The sequence below is a fragment of the Cynocephalus volans genome, chromosome 9 (genome assembly GCF_027409185.1).
Source record: "Cynocephalus volans isolate mCynVol1 chromosome 9, mCynVol1.pri, whole genome shotgun sequence".
NCBI lineage: Eukaryota > Metazoa > Chordata > Mammalia > Dermoptera > Cynocephalidae > Cynocephalus > Cynocephalus volans.
The window spans coordinates 134,278,240-134,285,350 of NC_084468.1; positions in this window are offsets into that span (position 1 = coordinate 134,278,240).

Here is a 7,111-nt window from a genome sequence, read left to right on the forward strand (position 1 = left end):
CTTTTTATTATGTAGATTATAAATATTTTTATTAGCCTATCATTTGCACTTAATTTTGTTCACAGTGCTTATTCTATATAAAAACTTTTCTGTTTTATATAATAAAATCTGTTGATATTTTCTTTTATGGTCCCTGGGTTTCTTGTCTTGCTTAAGGTCTTCCCATTAGAAATAAACTTTCCAGGGGACTAGGCTGGGCTAGGCAATATTCCTAGCAACGATATTATCCTGATCAGGAGCTATTCCTCGTTTCCCTGAAGTCTCCTGGTTGCTAGGGGCCAGGTAGAGGTGCTACGAGTGTGAGTCTTGATGAAGTGGTTACCTTTCTGTGTGACTGCTTCTTTGGGGTTCAAATTAAAACTATAGACCCCATCCACCATTTTGACTATGATTTCAGAGGTTTTACAGACCACTTGAAGTCTGTCACGGACACTCAATAATCTTCTTGATGTTACCAGCTCTTCCTACTGTTTTGTTTGTGCCGCTCTGCTTCCTCCCACAGGTCAGCTCAGCCAAAGTGGTGGTGAAGAAAGAGCCCAAGAGGAGATCGGCAAGGTGGTCTGCTAAACCTGCTCCTGCAGAAGTGGAAATGAAGCCAAAAAAGCAGCAGCAATGGATAAATCTTCAGACAAAAAAGTGCAAACAGAAGGGAAGAGGGGGGCAAAAGGAAAGCAGGCTGAAGTGACTAACCAAGAAACTAAAGAAGATTTACCTGCAAAAAATGGAGAAACTAAAAACAAGGAGGTCAGAAACGAGTCCAGCCTCTGATGGAGAAGGAGAGAAAGCAGCCAAGTCTGATTAATATCACATGCCACGTCCTATCAGTGGTCTCTGTCACCCTTGTACAATCCAGAGGAATATTTTTATCAACTATTTTGTAAATGAAAGTTTTTTTTAGTAGTTCTAGAAACATTTTTAAGAGGGAGGGAATCCCACCTAATCCTATTTTTTAAGTATAAATGCTTTCTTTTAAGAGGTCAAATCATTTGCTGGTTGTTTATTTTTTGGTACAACCAGAAAATCGTGGCATACTGAATTATGGGAGGCTTTGACTGTCTTGGGTGTCAGCCTAACATTCCATAGATGTGGGGGGTAGTTTTTATATCGTGTAATACAAAGCATACTAAATAACAATTTGGAGTCACAGTCGTACATTTAATGTGTCTTGAATATTTAAAATTACTTCTATTCCCATGTTGTTTTTTTAGTAGAATTGTTTCTTAAAGAAAACCACTCCTTAATCATCAATTAGAGTGCACATAGCTCTGTGACATCTTTGGCTGTGGTAGTCTAGTTTTCCTAATAATTTGAGCATGTAGTGTATATGATATCAAATTGTGAATTGGTTGGACTTAGGTAACAGCTTACCAACATCTGGAGATACTGGTAGTTGATATCCTCTTAAAGGAAAATTTACTGGAATAACTTTTTAAAAAAAATCACAATACGTGGCTTTTTAGAATTTTGGTATGTATGTTAAGAATTGTGTACAAATTGAAATGTCTGTGTAATGATCCTTAACACAGCCAATAAAATCTCAGTTATGAAAAAATGTTTTGAAAAGAAAAAAGAACTGTTTCTATTGCATTGACAAATATCCCATCTAGGTAAACGTTTCAAATGATCTCTACCGTGGAATGTATAGCCCTGAGCGTCAGCCCTTGTAAAATGCTCTTCCTTGTGAAACTTCACCTGGGAAGCCTGGCATTCTAAGGCTGGGGTGCAGGTTCTGGAGCCTCTTCCTGCCACCCCCTTGCACTCCCTGGAAATTCATGATAACTCATGGCCCAAATGTGAGGGCGAACATCCCCCCAGCTCAGATCAGAGTCCTGCCCCTTCCTGGGAGAGCAGCCTCCTTCACTGCACCCATGCAGTCCCCCAATCACTCTGACTTTGACCCTGAGTTCAGACCCTGGGGAGATGACAGGCCCGGGCTTCAACAGGCTGCACTCCCTGAGCTGGAGGGTGGGGGAGGGGCTGTGGAGAATGATGCCTTCAAGGAGATTAGAATCTCCCTACCTTCCTTCAGAAAGCCCATAATAAAGCACAATAAATTTAGCAACAAGATCTTACAAGGGCTCTGGAAGGGTGAAGTGAGGAACTTGGAGGTTCAAGGCCTCTTCTGGGAAAACCAATAGATCATCTTTGAGGGAAAATGTTCGAAGACCTCTCCAGAATGTTGGGCCTCATTATGGGGACCTCAAGTCCTTGCACATCCAGGAACTTCAAAATAGATGCAAACATCTTCTGCAGCAGTATCTCTTTCTGATAGAAAACGTCCTGGGGAAATCTAATCAATACTCCCAGGAGCATGAAGGGGGCTCCTCTCAACTTGAGAAATGTCAGCTTTAATTGTTCTGATTGCTTTCCACAGGGCTTTGGTCACAAAAGGGTCAGCTCAGAGCATAAAGATCAGCACACTCAGCACTTGAATTTAGTAGTATCATCTAAACACCCCCAAAGGGAATTCAAATTGCATCTGAAGCAGGCCCCAGCCATCTGTGGATCTGTTTCTCCTGAGTTTCCCTTGCCCACCTAGGATTTTCTTTGGGTATTTGCATGCAACTACCAAATGTTTATTTGACTATTTGTGCCTCCAAACATAACTAATCTTGACCATAATCTTCCTGAGAAATAATTATTTCTCTTAGCAAAATATGGAGAATAAACCAATCAGCCCAAGGAATGCAGGTCAATTCAATTTTAGCAACAGACTTAATTTCTCGCAATTGGGTGCTATTTGTTTGATCTACCATTTCTCATAAAACATTTCAAGTGAAGAGGAGGAAGATCACTACCCACGAAGGAGATATGGATGAAGTGGAGAAAGGCTGCTTGAATTTCAGCTGCTGGAGAGGGAGAGCATTTTTCTAAACCTCATTACCGTCCAGGTGATGCATTATACCAGAGAAAAGCCAGTGCTGAGCGTAATTCCTGCCCTCAAGGAACTTTCAGGTTTAGGAGTTTCTATTGACAGAAACACACGGGCAAAACAGTGGCTAAGTGCCATTCAATGCACTTTCAGATAAAGCATTTGCTTCATGCACCAATCTGAATGCAGCAAGCCCATATATAACTAAGCCCTGTTAGGAACTCGGTCTGGAAGGTATATATCTTTCCGATTTTTCTGGGTACTAAATCTTAACAGTGATAATGAGGTAAATACCTTAATCTGCATACTTATATGTATCAATGATTCTTTTTTTAATCTTGAGATTATACGCTAAGGCAAATGAAAAGGCATTATTGAGCCCACATTCTAGAATGAGAACATTCTAGAAATTGATTTTTTTCCCAGTGTTTATTCGTATATAGCTATATATATCATATCTTGGAGCTCTGTTATCAATTCCCAGTTTCTCCTCCTCAGGGAACACCTGTAGTCTGAGTGTCAAAGAGAATAGTCTCTCTTCTGGTCTGATCTTGGGTCTTCTTTGCTGAGGTTTTGCCAGTTCCCCTTTTATATGTCCTATAATGCTCTTACCTTGTTAAGATCTAACTTGGAGTATCTCTTTCTTATTTCATTTGCAGCAAGTCTTTAGTTTCAGCTTATTTTTCTATCAACTAATTTCTTCAAAGTTCAGTCTTTCTAAAACCCCTACAAAATGCTGGTTGCTTACCTTCAGAAAGCCCATAATACTTTTACTCTCTTTCTCTCTCTCTCTTTTGCTCTGTGTCTGTATTTTCTTTTCATTCCCTGCTGCAGTCAGCATTCTCCATACGGTGAAGATGGGAGGGGAATTTTATACTTCTTTTGGTGGAAAGAGTTACTTCCTACTTGGGGTATAAAATGAGAATTAATTTCTTTACCTTCACTTCTTCCTGGAGCAGAAATATGAATGCCTGGTGATTCCTGTGTAACACAATTAAACACTCTCCCCCACCCCTCCCCAAAACATACACATACAATTACATAAAATTACAGTAACCTAAGAAGGGCTCCTTCTTAACATTTTATACATATCTTGTAAGCCACGCGGCACACCTAGCTGAAGTTGGCAGTAGTTTTAGTAATACAGATTCCCGAGCCTGCCCTGGACCTTGGGAGTTGTTTGTGGGTAAGCCCTGAGAGTTCTTGCATCTAGCTAAGTTCTCTGGTGATTTGCTGTGTGTAGCCAGCCAGGCACAGGTGAGAAAACTGGGATACAACAGCAAAGAGAAAGTAATGAATATGTTACATAATCATGCAAAGTACAAGAAGCAGAGAAAGCCTCTGTTTCTTGAAATTGGGGAACAATTTTATTGAAGAGTGGTTATTTCAGACCAGCCTGAATGAAGAGAGCTCATGGATGAGAGGCACACCGGGCGGCAGTGGAACCAGGGAGAGATTCAGAGTTGGGCCTGGAATGCAGGCAACTCAGTCAATATTCTGGTAGCAATGACGAGGCCAGGATAGCTTGCTCCAGGATTTATGATCTTATGCACTCCTGGGATTCCCAAGCTTTGGTAAGGAAATGCTTTCACCCCCAAAGCCATGAAACTGGTCAGAAGAATGATATGTGTTGATAGTGATGAAGTTCCTAAACAGACCAGGGGAGGTCCCTCCCTTCCCCTGGAAATCCCTGCACTGAGCTGTACCTTCTGCCTGGGCAACCCATCACAAGCGTCCCCAAGGCCACCCGACCTTTCTTGCACATTAGAATTACCTGGGTGCTTTTAAAAGTACCATTGCCTGGGCCCCTTCCCCAATATTCTGATTTAATTGGTCTGGGGTGGGGCCCCAGCATAGGTATTTTTGAGTTCTCAGGTTATTCTAATGTGCAGCTAGAGTTGAGAACCACTGAACTGGCCAGTTGGAACCAACCAGTGGGGAAATTCTTGTTTGACCTTGTGTCTCAATTTCCTCATCTGTTCTGAATGGTGTTGCTGAGGTGATGGGGTCTCCAGAGCCTCCACTTCTGCCCTGTCCTCTCTACAGGTCTCTGGTTCTCTCTCCAAGCCACCGTGTTACTCCCCTAGGTGTTTCCCTTCTATCTTTTCCCCTTCCTATCTTATCTGTTATGTTTTGGTTCCTGTGGGCCCTGATCTCTGCTAAGTGACAAAGACTGCTAATTGCTTAATCAGATAAACTAATTGCTGTTAACACCACCTGGCTAAAGCATTCCCCATGCAAGGAAAATACTGCCTTGAGTCAGTGAGATTGTGTTCCCCAAGGAGAGGTCTCTACAATGGGAATTTCAGGCTGGGCCAGTAGTGAATAACGGGGCTTTGCCAGTCTTCCAATCCTACCACAGAGGGACTGCCTCTTTGGAGGAGAAAGCATAGATAGAGGAAAAAACAGAGCCCTGTCTTTACTAGCTGTGTGAAACAGGGCCGTTTTTTGGTGGCCCTGTGATCCAGAGAATAGCTTCACTTACCTTCCAGAATCACCGTGAAGGGCCCATCAAAGGGTGTGGCATGTCGTAGGTGCCCTATAAATATTAGCTTCCGTTTCCTTCCTGTCCAAGGCCAGATCCAAACATATCTTTTGGTAGCCACAGCTCACTTTTAACACACAAAGATCGGAATCTGAGATTTCTTCCATATCTGGAAGAGTTCTGTACATCAAAAACCTTTTCAGCCTTTGAAAGATAGCTTGGGACATCATTAGGAAAGGAGAAAAACAAAAAAGGAAATTTGTCAGAGTGTATTTGGGTAGATCTTCTGATGGTAGGATCTAGAAAAGCTTTTCTTTGGAGACCTAGGCCATTACTAACAGTTTCCTTTGAAATCACTAATTATGCTCTAAAAAAGAAAGCATCACTGGAGCCAGAACCAGCAGCCAATTACCCATGAGAAATCATTCACTGTGTGGGCTGCCTTCTCTCTCTGTTCACGTAATTTTGAAATGCAATTTCTAGAATCATGCTAAATACTTGTAAACAGAGATCGGTTTAATTGCAAGGAGGAACAATTTCAGGAGATAAAAATAAGAGTTTTTTTCCTCCTTGTTTTGTCAATAACAGGGCAGTCCTCTTTGGGTCAGACTCACAGTTTCCATCTATCTTTCCATCCAAGTCAGGTCCCTCTGTAACTCCAGTGAGAGGTACCAACTTCAGTAGAAGGTAGAGATTGCAATGGGGTAGCAGAAAGAGCACACCATCTGGAGTTAGAAGACCTGGGTTTAAGCCCCAGCTCTGGCACTTCCTAGGTTGTTACCATTAGCAGGTCAATTGGCCTTCCTGAGCCTCAGTTTTCTCATCTCAAAAATAGCACTGCCACTCAGGGTTAGGAAGACTAAGTGGATAATGTATGAGTGTAAACTGTAAAGTGCTCTGATGGTATGTAAACCCCATGAGCATAGTGGCTTGGTTGCCTGCTGCCTTCTCCAGTGTTCTGAACAGTGCCTGGAAGATCATAAGGGTGTGTATCAGTTTCTATTGCCACGAAACTGTGGCATAATGAAAAGTTTAAAGTGGCAGTGGCCTGCCACCATCAACATTTGCTTTCCACAGGTCTGTGGTGGTCTGACTCCACTCGCTGTTAGAGTGGAGCCACTGAGCTGGTTCACGCACCTGGACTTCAGCAGGGGCTCCTCTCAGGACTAAGGTCTAACTGGGACCCATCCTTCTATGCTGATGGCAGAAGCACAAGAGGAAGCAGGACCAGCACGCCTGTGCTATGTTTATTAATATCCTATTAGTCAGTGGAGGAGGACAGTGGCCAATTTCACTCTGTCCATACAGTGGGAAGACACTTCAAAGTTACACAGCAAAAGGCGTGGATAGAGGGAATGGTGAAGATTTGGGCCATCAGTACTGTCTACCACAGGTGCAAGTACAAATATGCATGTTTATTGGATGATTGAAGACAATTCAAGACCCTTGAGAATCTTGAAGCAAGCCCTCACCTTGACCATCAAGGCTCTCTGCCTTCCCATGCCTGAACTCCTTTAACTAATGGGGCCATGGGGGGAGCACACAGATAGATCCTGTCAAAGTCACACAGCGAAAAATTTAGTCTCCAGCTCCTTCCCGCTTCCCTCTTGAGCTCCTCTCTCGCTCTCTAGCTTTCTCCTCTTAGCCCCTCCCAGCACCTGTCCTTTAGTTCGCTCTTAGCTAATTGTTGCTAAGATTGCAGTTGATCACTAAGGTGTTATCTAAAGATGCTGAGCCAATTTAAGAAGTGGAGG